We start from the raw sequence: 18,458 nt of genomic DNA, 5'->3' as shown, positions 1-18,458 counted from the left end.
CCCTAGGATGAAATGAATCCCAAGAAATGAACGCTTTCTTTGCACACATGGTCCAATTATCTCATTTAAACTCCAAGTTGTTGATTCACAAATCTGTATCTTCCTTCCATATCTTTCCCTTGTGATTTAAACACTGAAATCCATTAACTTACTAAAATATGAGGTTCAATCCCTGTTCTTAATTCTTAAAGTATTTTCTTTATGTTAATTTAAAATTATTTCCTGCATGTTCTATATCACAAGAAGGTTTCTGTACTTCAGGGCATAGAGAATTAGATTAATCTACCGCACAATAGCTCTTCATATATGAAGACGACCGTGACACACCTTGAGATTTTGATTTCTTTTCTTAAAAAGACTATTCCCAGTACCCTGACCTTTCCCTGAATAAGAAGGTTTTTGCCAGTGTTCTTAAAACTGGGACTCACAACTGATCACAATTTCCCTGTAGGTTCTGACAGTGCAAGCTATGGTGTGACTCTATCCTCTTGGGTTAAACACATACTGTCTAAATTTACTCTGGTTTTTCCCACTTATGATTCATAGTGAGATGTCAACTAGAACTCCTAAGTCATTTTGCAATGATTTCTATTAAAACACATTTCTCACATCCTGTATTTCCACAGTATGATTTTTTTTAAATAATCAAAATTCATGTTGGTGGTTTCATCCTAGTCTTACAACAACCAAAGTCATATTACAATTTTTTTTTCAGTCATCTAGCACAGTATCTAGGGCATGTGGCATGCTGCTAGAAATGCCTTTTGTTTTAATCCTGATTCATTAATCTCCCAATACTAGCTATGAACTCACACAACCAAATGACAGTTCAAACCAATTTGTCAACAGATGCATAATGAAGGGACTTTTCAAATAGCCTGAGGAAAAACAGATATACTGTCAAAGACTCATCTGACGGTTTATCAGTCAAAAAATTCTCTTCCCCCAAACATAAATGGCCCAACTTGTTCATAGTGAGATTATTATAGTTCCTGGTATCTGCTTTATATATGCTATAAGTAAAGAAAAGAATTGATCAACTGTTTCTAGAATTTAGCAAGAGACCTTTTACAAGTTATCCAAGAATGGATGTCAGAAACTACTCTTACCACTTTTGAAACTCCTGAAAATATGTGTTCACCTTTCAATCTCCCAGTGCCATTCTGGTTATTCTCCATAAAATCCCCCAAATATGGTCAATGGTTAAAAAGAAATACAATCTGCAAACACTGGGAGAGGGGGATACAATTTTCACAAAACCTCCCTATATTTTTCCTTGTACCATCCTAAGATTCCATAATTATATTTAAATAAAAAAATATTTTTAATAAATCCTGCCTGCAAAATTCTCTGAGTGTCCTGGGACATAATATACCTGGACACAAATGTTCGGATGTATTTTAGGGACCAGATGCCTTTTGAAGTAATTACCTATCTTGGCTTCAGTTTCTTCCTTACCACATTTGTTTTATTCTTTCTAGTTTGAAGACAGTTTTTTTTTTTAATAAGAGGCAACCCAGTAGAAACAGACCAGCTCAGCCTCCCGTCTGCCCCTATTCTCAATGCAACATATCTCCCTTTCCTTGGCTTTTTATTCTGTTCATCATTAATTCCTGTCACATTTCTCAGTGAATTTTCTCTCCGTCTGAGCTGTTCTCTTGATTCTGTCATGCCTTTACATTTGTTCTTGACCATGAGTTTTTCCTTTTGCCTTTGATCAGAATACTTTAAACATACGACTACATCTGGTATTTCCTTAGTGCTAACAAAACTACAAGGCACTATTCAGGTGCTATGAATGGCTACCCCAAGGTTTTTTGTTTGTTTCTTTGTTTTTAATTTCTTCTCTTTTACTATCATTTTAGTAACGCTTGTGTAAGTTTATTTTTTCATCTTTTCATATTAAACATCACTTATTCAAAATGCTTGGGACCAGAGGTGTTTTGAAGTTGAGATTCTTTTCAAATTTTGGAATATGTGTATATATAAAAGGAGATATCTTAGGTATGGGATCCAACTTGAAACAAGAAATTCATTCATGGTTCCGTACTTTAGACACATAGGCAGAAAGCAATTTTATACAATATTTTTAGTGTGCTTGCATTTTGACTGTGACCTATCATTTGAGGTCAGGTGAGGTACCACGTTAAAAAAAGTTTGAACTTCAGACTTACGGTTTTTGGATTACGGATAATTAATCTATAATAAAAACTACTCTGTTTTAAATGGGGAGAAGAAGAAATTTTCACAGTACAATAGGCCAAGATTTAAACCTCTGGAAATGTTTGTCCCCTGGAAATTGCAAATCCTTTATCTGGACTCTTTTAAGAATCCTCTCCCTGTGAATTAAACCTTTCATTTGAATATACTCCTGGCTTCATGGTTCTTTATCATGAGGGGCCTGTGACATACAGTCAGGACTCTCAAACGACTTCTCATTGGAAGTTGGGTGTGACCTGTTTAAAAACAACAACAACAGAATGATCTATCACTTCAGCCCCTCAGTCCCATGTGGAATATTCTGGAGACTTCATTCTTAGCCAGACTTCTTCCGCTATGATTTTTAGGCAGGGGTTGCTCAAACACTCCACTGAAATTATTTCGTTCCATCATGTCACAGTTGGGATGCTGAATTCCTTACAATGAATACTAAAAAGAGTGTTAATGAGTTCCTGATAGGCTTTATCTGTAGTCCTGGAGGGCTTGATACTCAGAGAGCAGCAGATGAATACACAGCCAGAAAACACATTCAGGCCAACATAATCCTGTCTGTACCTGCCAAAACCTTCACCCTGCTTCACCAACATCCTTGTAACAACATTGTGAGAGGTTCTGACACTTCTTAGATAAGCACTTCATTCAGCTCTGTCTCCTTTTCAGAAGGAAGCAGGAAAATTCCAAAGAGTCCACTGCATTATCAAGGCCTCTTATCCACTATGTGAAGTGTCCAGGCCCTTTGTTTCCCTTCCGTCTTCTCCCGACTACCTACATGTGGGATGTGTTAGTTCCACTTTGTACCACCACTTCAGGGCATTTTTGAGGGAGAAAAAAAAAATGCGTTGCCAAAAATGTTTTTATTTTACTCTTTATTGGCATGCCTAATAAAGACCTGAGAGAGTGAGGTCATTGAAACCAGGCAGAAAAGTGAGGCTTCATGGGCTCTAGCAGATTTTACTTTGAAACAGTTTCTGAGATAGGCCCTTCCACGACAATAGCAGGTACCCTTAAAGGGTCTTCCTTCCATGAACATTTCTTTCTCTGCTAAGCCATTTTTTTGCCTTTTTTATCAGAAAATATAAATTACTCATTTTTAGTAATAATAAAAAACACTTGCCACCATCCTCTAAAATCCTTGAAAATGTTGAGAAACCTCAATCAGAAAGTCTATGAAATTTTCTTCTCAGGCTGATCCTCCTCTAATTATGGGATACATGGAGTGGGTAAAGGAGGAAGGTTTTAAAAAAAACACGAAACTTTACTAAATCTGGCTCCCTTCCCCCTCCAGTTTTGTGTGATTATGTGGCTGCTCTCTAGTTTTTATGGAGTCGGGGGGATTTGACCTGCATATTGTTTAAATAGACTTTGGAGGGTTATGAGAGCCAGGGAAACTGTCTACCTCTGTTTCTGTAGAGAAAACATGTTTAGGTTCCCAAAGAAATGATTCACAAACTTTGGAACACAATTTGTTTGTAATATGGAGCCTACCTAGGTCCCTGGACTTCCCTCCACACAGCAGCCCCTGCTAACAGAGAGTCTAGGGCTGTAACAGTCTCAGGAGAACCGACTCTGAAATATTTTAAAGAGAGGTTCGAAATTGATTTAGGCAGTTAGTGCGAGCATGCAGGCTAGGACATTGCTAGAAGTTGTATTATTTCCTATGGCACCTGGGACTTAGTTACTTTAAGTGCATAAATCAGCCTTCTGAGAAATATTATTCAGTTTCCTGAGCTTAGTTTAAGCTGAATTACAAGTGACCCTGTAGAATTATTTTATTCCCCTTTTGCCTGAATTCCTGTGCAAAGGATTAAAAAACCACATTGTCTGTTTTTATTGGAATGTTTCCTCTCACCCCACCCCATTTTAATAACTTCGGCTCCTTAAATCTGTATTCTCTACACAGTGTTTTATAGAAACTGGCCAAACACGTAAATGCCCAAAGTTAACTAGGCCCTCACTATTCCTACCACTGGTGCACATACAGGAGATCTGATGACCCTTTGGGTACCAATAATTTCCTGGGGACATAAAAACAAGGATCCCTGCCTTTGCCAGATCTCCCAGGGCTTTATGACATCACCAGGTGTTTTGTGACACCAGCACTTTAACATACAAGCTTTGGCCCCAGACTAGAAGCAAAAGAACATGACGGATCAAGACAGAGAAGAAAGGATTGGAGGTTGGAAAGAACGGTTTCCAAAATGACCTTGAGAAATGATCCTGAAGTAAAACTAGAGCTACACATTTCTGAAGTGGAGGAAAAAGAGGAGAGGGCAAAGGAAGTGAATGGCAAGACACCACTGGGTCGGGATCCTACGACTTTAAAAACCTAAATCCAACATCAGTATTCTGTGGGTGCTTTGTTATTGTTGTTTTTCCATTTCCACTTTAAATTGTGAGATAAACATGAAAGCTTCTGATGTTTTGTTAACTCAGATTCTAAGTGAAGAAATAGAGGAGAGAGATTAGTGGTCGACACACAGCTCAATTGAATTTGGTCCTTTTTTGATTCCGACCCCGCTCATCACCATTAGATCTGGATTCCCTGGCTCTGGATTTAGGAGCCTTAATGTTATTATAACCTTGACTGCAAATCTCTGGCCACTAGGGGCGTACTGTGTCCCTCATCAACAAGAATGAACTCTTCCCTTCAAACTAAACAGTTGGAAGTCTCTAAAGGCATATTTGCTAGAAAAATAAATAAGTAAAAAACAGAGAATTAAAATACTTCCAGGCACCTAGAGCAATTATGAAAAATTATAAAATACAGACTTCTAATTAGAGCTGTTGAGTAGATAGCCCAAAACAAGCATGGCTGGTAACCACTGAAGGGTACCTGAGCTGTGGATTCTCTTTCACAACCAGGACAAGACTGAGATCAAGGCCACACTGGGCTTCCCACTTTTTATTGTTTTCCAAAATGCAGGTCACAGAGTTGCATCCAGATTTTATGAAAATATCTGTTTCTCCCGTCACATTTTGTCCATGGTTCTGGATTGCGCCACTAGGCAGCCCTTGAAGCTGCTTCCACGGAGAGAATACTAGGATGCTGAAAACACTCACCTGACCACTATGGTACTCCTTAGATCTTATAAAAAAGAACCTCCAAATTCTGTGGGTCATACATGAATTTCTGTCATCTCTCAGCCCATAACTGTAAAGAGATAACTCAATAATACGCAGGAAAAAGGGTGTCAAATGCATAACCAGTGTTTAGGTGAAGAACCAAGACCCATGCTCACATACTTTTAAATCCACTTTACTGAGAGGACTCAACAATTTCTTCAGTTCTTGAGTCTCTGAAAAATCCATATTGCCTGCAATCAAAGGGCAGACATGGAGGTCTCCATTTCCTCCTGGCTGGACTCTAATCCCTCTTACTAAGTCATTACTACAAAAGCCAGGCTTCTTGTTGGAAAATCCGTGAGAAGGAAAATAAAAAATGCAGATCCTTTCAGTCAGTGCTATGAGATTTGTTGTCCCATTGGTTTTTTCTCCCCTGAAATTAAAATAAACCAGAAAGAGGAAACCAGATAAATGAAGTAAAATGATGATGATATCGCTCATTTTGGTAGATCACCTTCAGGGAATAATGAAATTCACACTGGAGAATTTTGATACGTACAATTTCCATTTTGCAATATCTTTGTGCTTCTTGGAATAACGAGTTTAGGTTTGTTTAGAGTTTGGTTTTTGTGTTCTTTTAGTTTTCCTTTTTGTGAAGGCAGAGAGCCTGTTTTAACAGTAACAACCTAAAACCCTGGAAAATACATAAAGTCTGAGAGCTATAGCCATTATAAATGGAGGAGACCCATGATGTCATCCCTCAGGCCCAGAGGAATCCGTAGAGGATTCTTTCCTAGAATAGATTTTTTTTTAGTTCCTTATCCCGTTGACTTTCAAATGGCTCTAGGGATGGAGTTTCCACCACTTCCTTTACTACGTATTTCCCCAATCTCATAATTCTTACTGTCAAATGCTTCAAGGGGCTTACTCCAAATATTCCTTTTCTGAAAACGGTAACTGCTTCCTTTACTCCAAGTTGTGTCCCACCTGTAAGAATAAACACGCACCCTTTTGAAGCTGTAACTCCTTTGTCTTTTGTCACCAGAACTTTCATGTGGTTCTCTTCCTCCAGAAGTTTGCATAGCAGCAGATGGGAAGGGTGCATCTAAAGGGAATCTCTTATGGTTTAGATATTAGGAGTCCTCTAAAAGCTCATGTGTGAGATAATGCAAGAAAGCTTAGAGGTGAAATGATGGGGTTATGAGAACCCTTAACCTGTGCATTAATCCCCCGTGGAGATTAACTGGATAGTAACTATAGGCTGGTAGAGTGTGGCTGGGGAAGGTGGGTTCTTGGGGGAGTGCCTTTGGGTTTTTTATTTTCTCCTGAGCTAATTTCCTCTGCCACACACTTCTACCATGATGTTCAGCCTCACCTCTGTTCCAGAGAAATGGAGTCAGCCATCTATAGACTGAGACCTCTGAAATTGTGAGCAACTAATAAACTTTTCCCTCCTTTAATAATTCTTGTAAGGTCTTTTGATCACAGTAGTGAAAGAGTTGACTAAAACAGAATTATAGCAAATAGACAAATGGATTTTAGCCTGATTGAGCTATAATGTCTCAATATTCAAATAAGAGAATTCTCCCAAAGTTTCAGATCTTACAGTGCTGGCCTGATATCTCACCTTTGGAGCTACATATGGAATGAGCTCTTTGCACTGTATAAACCCGAATAGTCTTATAAAAAATATTTTTTAAAACTTTCCCTGGTATTTGTTAAATCCCTATTTATGCTTTTCTTCCATGTGAACGTGCATTGCATAATTAGAATCCCAACATATCTATACCTGTTGGGAGTTTAATTATACAATTCATAAGTATATTTTATGAGGGTCTTAATAGAGTATAGGACTGAATCATAAATCCACGTTATCTAACCTCCTTATTTAACAGATACATCGATCTAAAAAAGTTAGAGGTTATAAGAGGATTCTGGAAAGATGGTGGAGTTGGAAGCACCAGGAATCTGCCTCCCCACAGACAACAATTACATTGGCCGAACCTGTTTGATGAATCATTTTGGAAATTAGAAGTCTATTAAAGGTACATCTTCCAGGTGACATTTGAAAAGTAAAATTCAATTCATTTAGATGAATTTCATCTCCTAACTTTGCAAGTGGGGGTAATTCTTACTCCACCCCTAGCTGCATGGCCAGAAGGTATACATATATATTTTTTTAGAGCACATTGAACACAACTTAAAGGAGTCAGGGAGGGCAAAAGAATCATATCCTGTAAATACTGTGGATCTATGCTCTGATCTCTAATTGCTGCTTATGAGCACAGGAGTGCACACTAAGCACTTGTGGCCATTGTGAGACTACCCCCATTGTTTCAAGTCCCTCACTCTCTGACTGTAAACTTCTGGGAGAATTAAAAGACTGATATTTCCCACCACCATACACACACACTTCATTTACCCTTTGGGGAGCCAGACATGGAAGATCAGCACACTCAAAAGCAAAGATATACACAGGGGAAATTTGAAAGTTACTGCATATGCCAAGAAAATCCCTGAACAGACCTTAAATTTATTTCCTCAGGCTGATCTTTGACACAGAAATAGTCTATAACAATCAATCAATCAATAAAAATGACATAGAAAACCCAGGGAAGAAAGTGTATCTGATATCTAGAATTACCATATTATTAGATTTAAAATGTTCTGTTTTCAACAACAGTAACAAATCACAAGGCATAAGAAGATACCTATTTCACAAGAAATGGAAAAATATGTTCCATATAAAGGAAAATGCAACAACAAAAACAACAGAAATTTCCCTGAGACAATTTCCAAACAACTTTAAAGACTTTGAACAAATCTTTCAAGATGCTCAAAGAACTAAAAGAAGACATAAAGACCAATAAAATGGTATGTGAACAAAATAGAAATATCAATAAAGATAGAAACCCAAAAAAAGAAACCAAAAAGAAATTCAGGAGCTGAAAAGTTTAAAATCTGAAATGAATTTGGGACTAGTAAAGTGATCAAGTGTGAAAAGCAAAAGAAAAATAACTGAGGAAAAAATGAAGAGAGCCTAAGGGACCAGTGGAATAATATCAAGTGGACCAACATATACATTATGGAGAGCCCCAGATGCAGAAGAAAGAGAGGAAAAGAGGTAGAGAGAATATATAAAGTATATAAAGAAACAATAACTATAAGTTTTCCAAATTTGATGAAAGACATGAATATAAACATCTGAAAAGCCCAATGAACTCTGTGTGAAGACACAGTCTAACTGTCAAGAGTCAAAACATAAAGAGAATCTAAGCAACAAAAGAGAAGAAAACCATCACATAGAAGAGAGCTTAAATAAGATTATCAGCAGATTTCTCATCAGAAACCTCAGAGACAAAAAGCCTGGTATAGATACACTATAAAAAGAAAAAAAAATGTCAAAGAATTCTGGCAAAACTATTTTTAGTTTTTCTTCTTTCTTTCTTTCTTTCTTTCTTTCTTTCTTTCTTTCTTTCTTTCTTTCTTTCTTTTTTTTTTTGGTACCAGGGATTGAACAAATGGGTGTTTAATCACTAAGCCACCTACATCTGCAGCCCTTTTTATTTTTAAAAATTAGTTATACATGACAGTAGAATTTGTATTTATGTATTTATTCACTTTGCTATATCATACATAGATGGGATATAATTTCTCATTTTTCTGAGTGTACACGTTGTAGAATCACATTGGTTATGCAGTCACATATATACACAGAGTAATAATGTCTGTTTCATTCTACTATCTTTCCTGTCTCCATATTCCCTCCCACTCCTCTCCACTCCCATCACTTCCTTATACCTAATCCCCGGTAATATGATTCTTCCCTGGTACCAGCCTGAAAACCGCCCCCCCTTATTATGAATTAGCATCCGCATATTAAAGAAAACATTTGGCCTTCTGTTTTGTGGGATTGGCTTATTTCGCTTAGCATGATATTCTCCAACTCCAACCATTAACTGGCAAATGCCATAATTTCACTCTTCTTTGAAGCTGAATAATATTCCATTGTGTATATATACAACATTTTCTTTATCCATTCATCTTTTGAGGGACACCTAGATTGGTGATTATGCAGGGTGAGAGGTAGGGATCTAGTTCCATACTTCTATGTATGGATGTTCAGTTTTCCCAGCAGCATTGATTTTAAATGTTATCTTTATCTCCAACTTTTGCTTCTGATACCTTTGTCAAAGACTAAATGACTATATCTAAGGGTATTTTTCTCTGAGTCTTTTATTCTATTCCATCGACCTTTATGTCTGTTTTATGCCAATACCATGCTATTTTTACTATTACTGTGGTATAATTTGAGATCAGGAGTTGTGATGCCTTCCAATCATTTTTCTAGCTCAGTTTTACTTTGGCTATTCTAGGTCTCTTATTCTTCCATATAAATTTGTGTGTGTGGGGGGGGGGGGGGTACCAGGGATTGAATTCAGGGGTACCCGACCACCGAGCCACATTCCCAGCCCTATTTTGTATTTTATTTAGAGACAGGGTCTCACTGAGTTTCTTAGAGCCTATCTGTTGCCCAGGCTGGCTTTAAACTTGTGATCCTCCTGGCTCAGCCCAGGCCACTCTTTTCATAAGAATTTTAAGACCTTTTTTCTAGTTCTGTATAGAATGTCGTTGGTATTTTGAAGGAGATTTCATTGAAGCTGCAGATTGTTTTAGGTAATATGGCCATTTTGATGATATTAATTCTGCCTATCCAAAAACAAGGGAAGTCTCCTCATCTTATCAGGTTTTCTTCAATTTCTTTCTTTAGCATTCTATAGTTTTTATTGTAGAGGTATTTTACCTCCTTGATTAGACTAATTCCCAAGTATTTTTTAAAGGTTTTTGAAAGAGAAGAAAATTAAAGGAAAATTAAAGAAAAGGAAGAAGTCAAATTATTCTTTTTTTGCAGATGACATGATTCTCTATATAGAAGACCCAAAAAAACTTCACTAGAAGACTTCCAGAGCTAATAAAAAAATTCTGCAAGGTAGCAGGACAGAACGATCAACATACAAAAATCTATAGCTTTCTTATACTACAACAATGAGTCTGCTCAAAAATAACTAATAAAAACAATTTCATTTGCAAAACTTTTATTTTAGGTGATTCTGACATTCTAAGATAAACAAAAGTTGAGGGAATTTTTGACCACTTTGTTCCCTTTTCATAACTGTGATCAATATATCCAACAAGAGCAACTTAGAGGAGGAAAAGTTAATTTAGACTTGTATTTTCTGAGATTTAGTCCATGTTCTGCCAAGTTCATTGCTCTGAGCACAAGAAACAGCAGAGCATCATGACAGAAGGGCATGGTGGAGGAATGCTGCTTTCATGTGGCAGCTGACAAGCAGAGAGAACTGGGAAGGGGCCTCAGGAAGATGAACCCTGCCAGGGTACACTCCAGTGACCCACCTCCTCCAGTCATACCCCACTTGTCTACAATTAGCACCCAGACAGTCCATCCAAATTAGAAGGACTGATTAGGTTACAGCTCTCACAGTTCAATCTCTGAACATACCTTCATGAACACAGGAGACAGGGGGAGCACACCTCATAACTGAACCATAATACACCAGATCTACCTTTAAAGAAATGCTAAAAGGAGTCATGGATACTAGACAGTAACTTGAAACCATATGAAGAAACAAACATTACACTAAAGGCCAATGCGTAAGCATTTATAAAGAATAACATTTTAAATTTGGTTTATAACTCCCCATTTTTTAACACAATTTAAGACTCAATAAATACAAAGACACAAATACCTTGAAAGAGAAAGGATAAAGAAAGATATTCCATGCCCCTAAATTGTAAAATCTCATCTGTCTGTGTTATGCTCGAATTCGGGACCCCCAAAAGACCACCAGAGACCGAGATCCATGTAAACAGCAAAGAGGTGTTTATTGCGAGCTAGCTTGGTCCTCCATGCGAGCACACAGCAACTGGTGATGCTGAGAGGCCCCGAGCCCAGGGTTTGCAGCAGTTTTATACATTCTTTGGAGAAGGCAAGGACCCCCAGATACATCATAGCATCTCTTAGCAAATCATCACATAGTGCGGGAAAATCAAATAACAACTCTAAAACAGGATTAGTACATTCACTGGCAGGAACAAGTTGGGTAGGGGTGATTGGTTACTACAAGAGGGGGATTCATTTGAACTGATTGGTTTAAGCCAAGAGGGGTGTTCGTGCTGAACTACGTGGTTTCCCAGCACATTATCAACCACCATAAACTACTGGGAGGGTCATCTGGCATCCCACGTATTTCCCTGTCTCATGCTGATTGGTGGCTGCTAGTGGGTTGCTATGGGTCCCCACCTACCCTGACTGAGTCAGGGACACAGCAGATCTCTCCTGTTATTTGTAGATAAACAACTTAGCCGGGTGGGAATGTGCCTAGGAGTGCTCTGTGGGTCTTTCCAAGGACAAAGGTCATGTCCCTTCCTTGGACAGGCTTTGCTCTGAGGTAGAGGCTGGTTTTTCATCTGCAAATGATATAATCTTTCACACAGAAAACACTAAATATTCCACAAAAAAATATTAAAATAGCAAAGGAACTCAGCAAAATATCAGGATAGCAAGGCAATGTGCAAAAGCCAGTTAATTCTATAAAATAACAATGAACAATTGAGAAGGAAATTAAGAAAAAAATCCCATTTACTATAACACTGTATTAGTCACCATTCTCAAGAGGAACACAATCAACAAGATATGTGTATATATCTATATATATCTAGAAAGTGAATTTATTAGATTGCCTTACACAGTCAGAAGCTAGATTGTCCTACAATAGCCATCTGCAAGCTGAAGAGCTGGAGGAACCAGTAACTGTACAGTCCAGGGTGCTGAAGCTTCAGAAGAGGGATCTACTATGCTACCCAAGTCCAGGACCAAAGGCCTGGAAACTCCCAGGAGAGTTTCACTGGCAGAGTCCACTTTAGAAGAGTAAGGAGCTGGAGTCTGAGGTCCTCAGGTGATCACAGCAGCAATCAAGAACCTGTTCAGGAAGAACTGAGCTGCTGCTGCTTCCTGGTTCTTGCAACTTTTATTCCATCTAAGCTTCCAACCTATTGGATGATGCTGCTCTAGAAGGATCTCCACTTCAGCTCATTATCCCACATGCCAATCATTCCTAGACACACCCTCATCGACTCACACACTCATTGACACACCCACTTAGGCTTTTCTTAACCCAATCAAGTTGACAGTACAGATTAACCATTACAAACATCAAAAAGAATAAAATATATAGGCATTAATTTAACCAAGGAGATGAAAGACTTGTACAAGGAAAACTATAAAACCTGTCCGAAAGAAATCAAAGGCACAAATAAATGGGAAGATACTCCATGTTCTCGGACCAAAAGACTTGAGGTTATCAATAATATTTAAAGGTATATACTGATTCAATGGATCTTTAGCAAAATCCCAAAAATATGTTTTAACAGAAATAGAAAAATTTGTACTAAAATTCATATGGAAATTCAAATACTAGGAATATCTAAAACAATTTTTAAAAAGAAGAACAAATTTGAAGGATACATACTTCCTGATTCCAAAATGTACTGCAAAGCTGTGATTAATACTGCAGAAAGACAAGTAATAAAATGGAAGAGAACAGAGGGCCCAGAAATAGATCCTTACAGGTTTGGTCAAATTATTTCTAACAAGGAGGACCTCAATTCAATAGGAAAACTGGTTCTCCACATCTGAAAGAATGAAATTGGATCCTTATTAAATACCATATAAAAAACTAACTCAAAATACTTCCAATCCTTAAAAAGAAGACCTAAAATTATAAAACTCAGAAGAAGACACCTGGAGAAATCTTTATGGCATTGAATTTATCAATGATTTTTGGAGATAATATAAAAAGCATAGGTAACAAAAGAAAATCTAAAGAAATTTGACTTCATGAAAATTTTGAAAATTCATGCATCAAAAGCCACCATGGATAGTATGAAAAGGTAACCCACAGACTAGAATAAAATATTTGCAAATTTTCTGTCTAATAAGGTATTAAAATCCAGATTTTCTTAAGAGTTCCTAAAGCTCTTAAACAAAAACCAAACAAACAACACAACTCAAAAATAGGCCAAATACTTAAATGGACATTTCTCTAAATGATACACAAATGATCAGCAAGCATAAGGAAAAGTTGCTCACAACCAGGAAAATCTACTCAAATCCACAATAATATATCACTTCATATCTATTAGGAGAGCCACCATCAAAAAAATAAAAAATGTTAGCAAGGATATGAGAAATTGGAACCCTGTGTTCTGTTCACGCAAATGTAATATGATGAAGCTGCTATGAAAAACAAAATAGAGATTTCTTTAATAATTGAAAGCAAAATTACCATATGCTTCAACAATCTTATTTCTGTATATATATATACCAAAGAACTGAAACTGGAATCTCAAAGAGAGATACACACACACATACTCATTTCATAATAGTCCAAAAGTGGAAACTAATGTGAATATCTGCTGATGAATGAATAAATAAAGAAAACATGATATAGACACAATGGAATAGTATTCATCTTTTTAAAAGAAGGTGATTCTGACATTCTGAAATATGCTACAACACGGATGAACCTCGAGGACATTATAACACTAAGTGAAACAGGCCAATCACAAAAGTCAAATATGGTTACACTCTGGTGATGGGTAGTAATGATTTTTGCACAAAAATAGGAGTGTGCCCAATATCACTGAAGTACACACTTGAAAGTGGTTAACGTGGGAAATATTATGTTACTATTTCATCACAAAAAATATATATTCTAAAAGAAAGTGAGAAGTTATAAACCTAACAGTAAGTTACCTAGATAAGAAAATCAGAACTCGGATATGGTTTGCCAAACCACTGCTCCTAATCAGTTCTTATTCTGATATCCACTTACTGTATAGCTTTGAGAATGTTTTTCGTCTCCTCTGAACTCTAGTTATCCCAGCTCTAAAACAATGAAACTAGCCAGAGGTAGCAGGCTGGTATTCACAGAATGATTTTTTTTTAAGAAAATGGTTTCTCTTTTTAAAATACACCGATCTAGGTTTTCACATGCTAATTGCTTGGTTTCCTTCCTACATCCCTCTCCAGACCTTTCTTCTCCTAGCCCCATAGCCTCTCCTCCTGTTCTGGAATTTTATATATCTGGAGTAGCTGGCCTCACCAGCTTCTCTTTTCTGAGTTGTTCTTCCATGTCTTGATGCTGAACACATCCTGAATCCCTGGCTTTGTTTGACAGACAGTAAGTTCTGCCAACTCTTATCCAAACTCCCCTCAAGGAAACAATTGAGTGGAACCCTTAATGGCTGCTCCCTTTCCGTGGGCCCTCCACCCTCCAGGCTCAGCCCATTTCACTCATTTGGTAACCTGATGGCTCTCAGGAGGGATTTTGGTTTATGATGCTTGGGCAAATGATGATATGTTTGTTATATTATGTATTTTACGGATGCATCACATGTGGAAGCGGCCCTGGGTGGGCACATTTGGGATCGCATTGTCTATTCAGTTAGATCAAATAGCAAGTTTTTACTGACATCACCAGACTGTGCTTTAAACTGACCAAACAGGCTAGTGGTTTTGGCATTGTGTGAATGTTGCCTCAGTAAGGATCCGCTGAACTCTGAGTGGAAATATGTGCCAAATTATATGCAAATTTGTATTTTTCATGGGAGCTGAGAGCTTTGGCACTTAATTTTGATTTTTCTTTTTTTATGGCTAAGTATGTAGCACTGGCCAAGTTCTGCATGTTTAATCCTTTTAATCATTCAACATAAATCATGCTCTCAGCCTCTTAATCATTCATGTTATTCTTCTTTGAACTTCCTCCAGTTTCCTTACATCCTTCATTGCATAAAGAAGAGTTTTTAAACAGGCCTGTTTCACTTCCAAGAACCTATTTTGTGATGGAAATAGTGGGGGTTTAGAAGATCCAGTGCCATGAAAGACTCTACAGGGAAAAACGCAACTTGGTCTTTGGAAAGTCACAGGCATTCACAGGGATTTGACACCTGACCCAGAAAGATGAATTTTACTTCCTTTGTCTTCTCAGTCACATAGAAAAGGATTTTATTGTGACCACTGGTAACATATTCTACATCCTTTTATTGTTTATTTACTTACTCATTTAGCATCTCCTATGTGAAAGAGTTCACTTCCCCTTCTTGAATGAGAAACAGGTAGGCAGAGAAGTGCAGTGGTCACAATCTCCTGGGATCAGACTCCATCTATCATCTCCCTATCCACTTTTTCCCCTTTCACTGCGTATAGTGATGCTAGAGAATAGTGTCTCCAAATAATTCATGGAAAAATAATTTTTTTCTTTGAAGAAGTAGTAGAAAGGTAAGTTGATGGAGTATCTTAACATAGATCTACCTTCTCCGGTATCCACCTTTTTTTTTTTTCTCTTTTGACTACAGGCTCAATCCAGCTTACAACTAGAATGCAGGCTTAAGGGAGCAGGAGCTTTGTCTTGCTCCTAGTCTGTCCTAAAACCTAGAAAGTACCTGCCATAAAATGAGTGTTCAATGAAAGTTTGTAGGATAAGTGAACAATCATCTTCAACTTACCACTTCATGCTTTGAAAAGGATAATAGATAATACTTAAGATTTTGTAAAGTGTTATACTAAACTTAGCTTTAGGACAACCAGCAAATCTCCCCTAAACCTCAGTATATATTTCACATCAGATTAGGGCCTAAAGATCCTCCTGCAGAGGAATATAGAGCCTCCCTTTGTCAAGGTCATTTACTCCAACTCTTATCTCATGCATAAATCCCCACTTTTGATCATCCTGCCAGTTGTTATTCAGCCTGAGTTTGAGCACCCCTGGTAACATTTTCTCTCAGAGCCCGCCTCCCTGTGCAGCTAAACTTTCAGCATGTCTCTTCTTATTACTAACATTTTGTTGTTGTTGGTGTTGTTGTTTTCCTGTAGCCTCCACCCATTGGCTTGATTGTCAGAGCAAATTAACCTTTCTTTCCACTGAGCAATCCTTCAGGTATTTAGAGAAATTAGATGTCCTTCTTAAAATTTCTTTACTATACATTAAATGTCCCTGGTTCCTTTCTACACCTAGAAATGCATAGCAGATCCAACTTGGGAATCTTGTGGGCATTCACCTTGAGGATTGAAACTGGAAGAGTGAGAATGGACCAGTAGGGTGTCCAGTTGTATGAAAAGCCAATGACTCCCTAACTATATTAGTCAGCTTCGTATTACACAACAAAATACCTGAGGCAACTAACTTGTACCAAAAAAAAAAAAAAAAAAAGGTTTAGTTTATAGTTTTGGGGATTTGAGAACATGGCAACTGCATTGGCTCAGTTCTGGTCAGGGTTCTTTCTTTCTGCCGTATCTCATCTCATAGTAGAGAAGTACATTTGTAGAAGAGCTTACATGGCCAAATAGGAAGCCTAAGAGAAAGACTAGGATCCCATCCAAAGGTACACTCACAATGACCTAAGGATGTCCAAATAGGGCCTACTTGCCAAAGGTTCCAAGGCTTCCCAGTAGCACCGCCCAGTGAACAAGCTTTCAATCACAATGAACCTTTGAGGAACACTCAGACCACACCCAAACTATAGCATGAACTAAGTAACTATGAGTCACTCTTCAAGAAGCCATGCTTCAGCATGAGAAAGGAGGAGTCATTAGGGGTCTAGGCTCAACTAGTTTGGTAGATCTAGTTTCCTCCCTTCAGAAATTTGCTCCAAAGCCTGGGGATACAGAATAGTGAAAATGAAAGGCCAAGTTCACACAAGTCCTTGGGCAACCCTGAAAATAGTAATCTACACTGTTTGAAACTTGACGTTGTGCACCACATAAGAGGGACAAGTGGGGCAGAACACTATGTCATGTTAGAGTAGAAAAGACAGCATTAGTCCTACAGCAAAGCAGAAGTGAAGGGGGAGAAGTGGTGGGGGAATGAGCATCAGAGGGACAAGTGGATGTTTAAGAAACAGCTGGAGTGGGAAGGAGAAATGGGACATTCAGGTGACAGCTGAGGATTCTGTATCTGGAAAATGCAAGAAACCTTCCGGAAAGGATTTGAGGAGGATTAGAGTTTTTAGGAATCTGCCAAAAGAGACATTGTTTGTTACTATTGTTCCCCAGCATCAGGAAAAGTGTCTCATAAGTAATAACAACAATAACTTCTAGGCACCGAGTTTGTTTTATGATCCAGGCATTGTGGAAACACTGGGTTAAGTCTTTTAATCTCATAATTCTTTTCCTCATTTTACAGATGAGAAAACTAAAACTTACAGAAAGTACCTTATACAAAAATTGTACAGCTGGTAATGACAGAGCTTTGAAACAAAAGAGACTATTATTTAACTTTTAAGCCTGAAGACTTAAATGATATAAAACTCTGTATTTTAGTATGATATCTCTTTGTTACAGCAGAAATTTTAATGCCAATGCATTTAGAGTTCAGTCAAATATGGAAGTTGGCTAACTGGTGCCTTAATCAATGTCTTTTAAAAAATGCTGAATATATACCACAGCAAATAAAAAACACACGGACGGGAAGCTAGTTAATTTCAGCAGGAATTGTTCTTATCGATGGTGACTACAGGGTCATCTATCCCCTGTCACTGAACTGAGGATAAGTAACCAGTAGTCTTCATGCAACTGCGGCCCTTTCAGCTGGAAGTATTTGTCTGAAACAGCCTCCTCAATTCAGGTAAGGAGTCAAGAATGAGGGAGTTGACAAACACTGCCCTTTATCTCTTGTGTCTATCACCATCTTCTATATCCCTCAACACCCCCCTCAACAGAGAGCATTTCACTCTGGTCCAGTGAAAACTAAATCCTCTCATGGGAAACTCTGGTGCATCTTGCTTTATAAAAACCTTTTATGGGACCATAAAATACCCCACTGCCTTAGAGAAGTTGGCTTCCTGAACCAAAGCAAGCCATGTTGTACGAGGATATACATACTGAGCAAATTGATATTTCTCCTGGCTAGAATACATCTGACTTCCTGGTTGGACTAAATGCATCCAGCAAAAGAAAACAACATTTTAATTGCATGCTCCTCTTTACAGCACCAGATCACTTAGGATTCAAGTCACAAGTCCTAAAAAGGCTCCAGTACAGAGCAAATAGTTCTATACACACTTACATTTATGTGCCCAGGGACACAGCCTTTTAC

The sequence above is a fragment of the Ictidomys tridecemlineatus genome, chromosome 14 (assembly GCF_052094955.1).
Source record: "Ictidomys tridecemlineatus isolate mIctTri1 chromosome 14, mIctTri1.hap1, whole genome shotgun sequence".
NCBI classification, from domain to species: domain Eukaryota; kingdom Metazoa; phylum Chordata; class Mammalia; order Rodentia; family Sciuridae; genus Ictidomys; species Ictidomys tridecemlineatus.
This window is presented reverse-complemented; position numbering follows the sequence as displayed.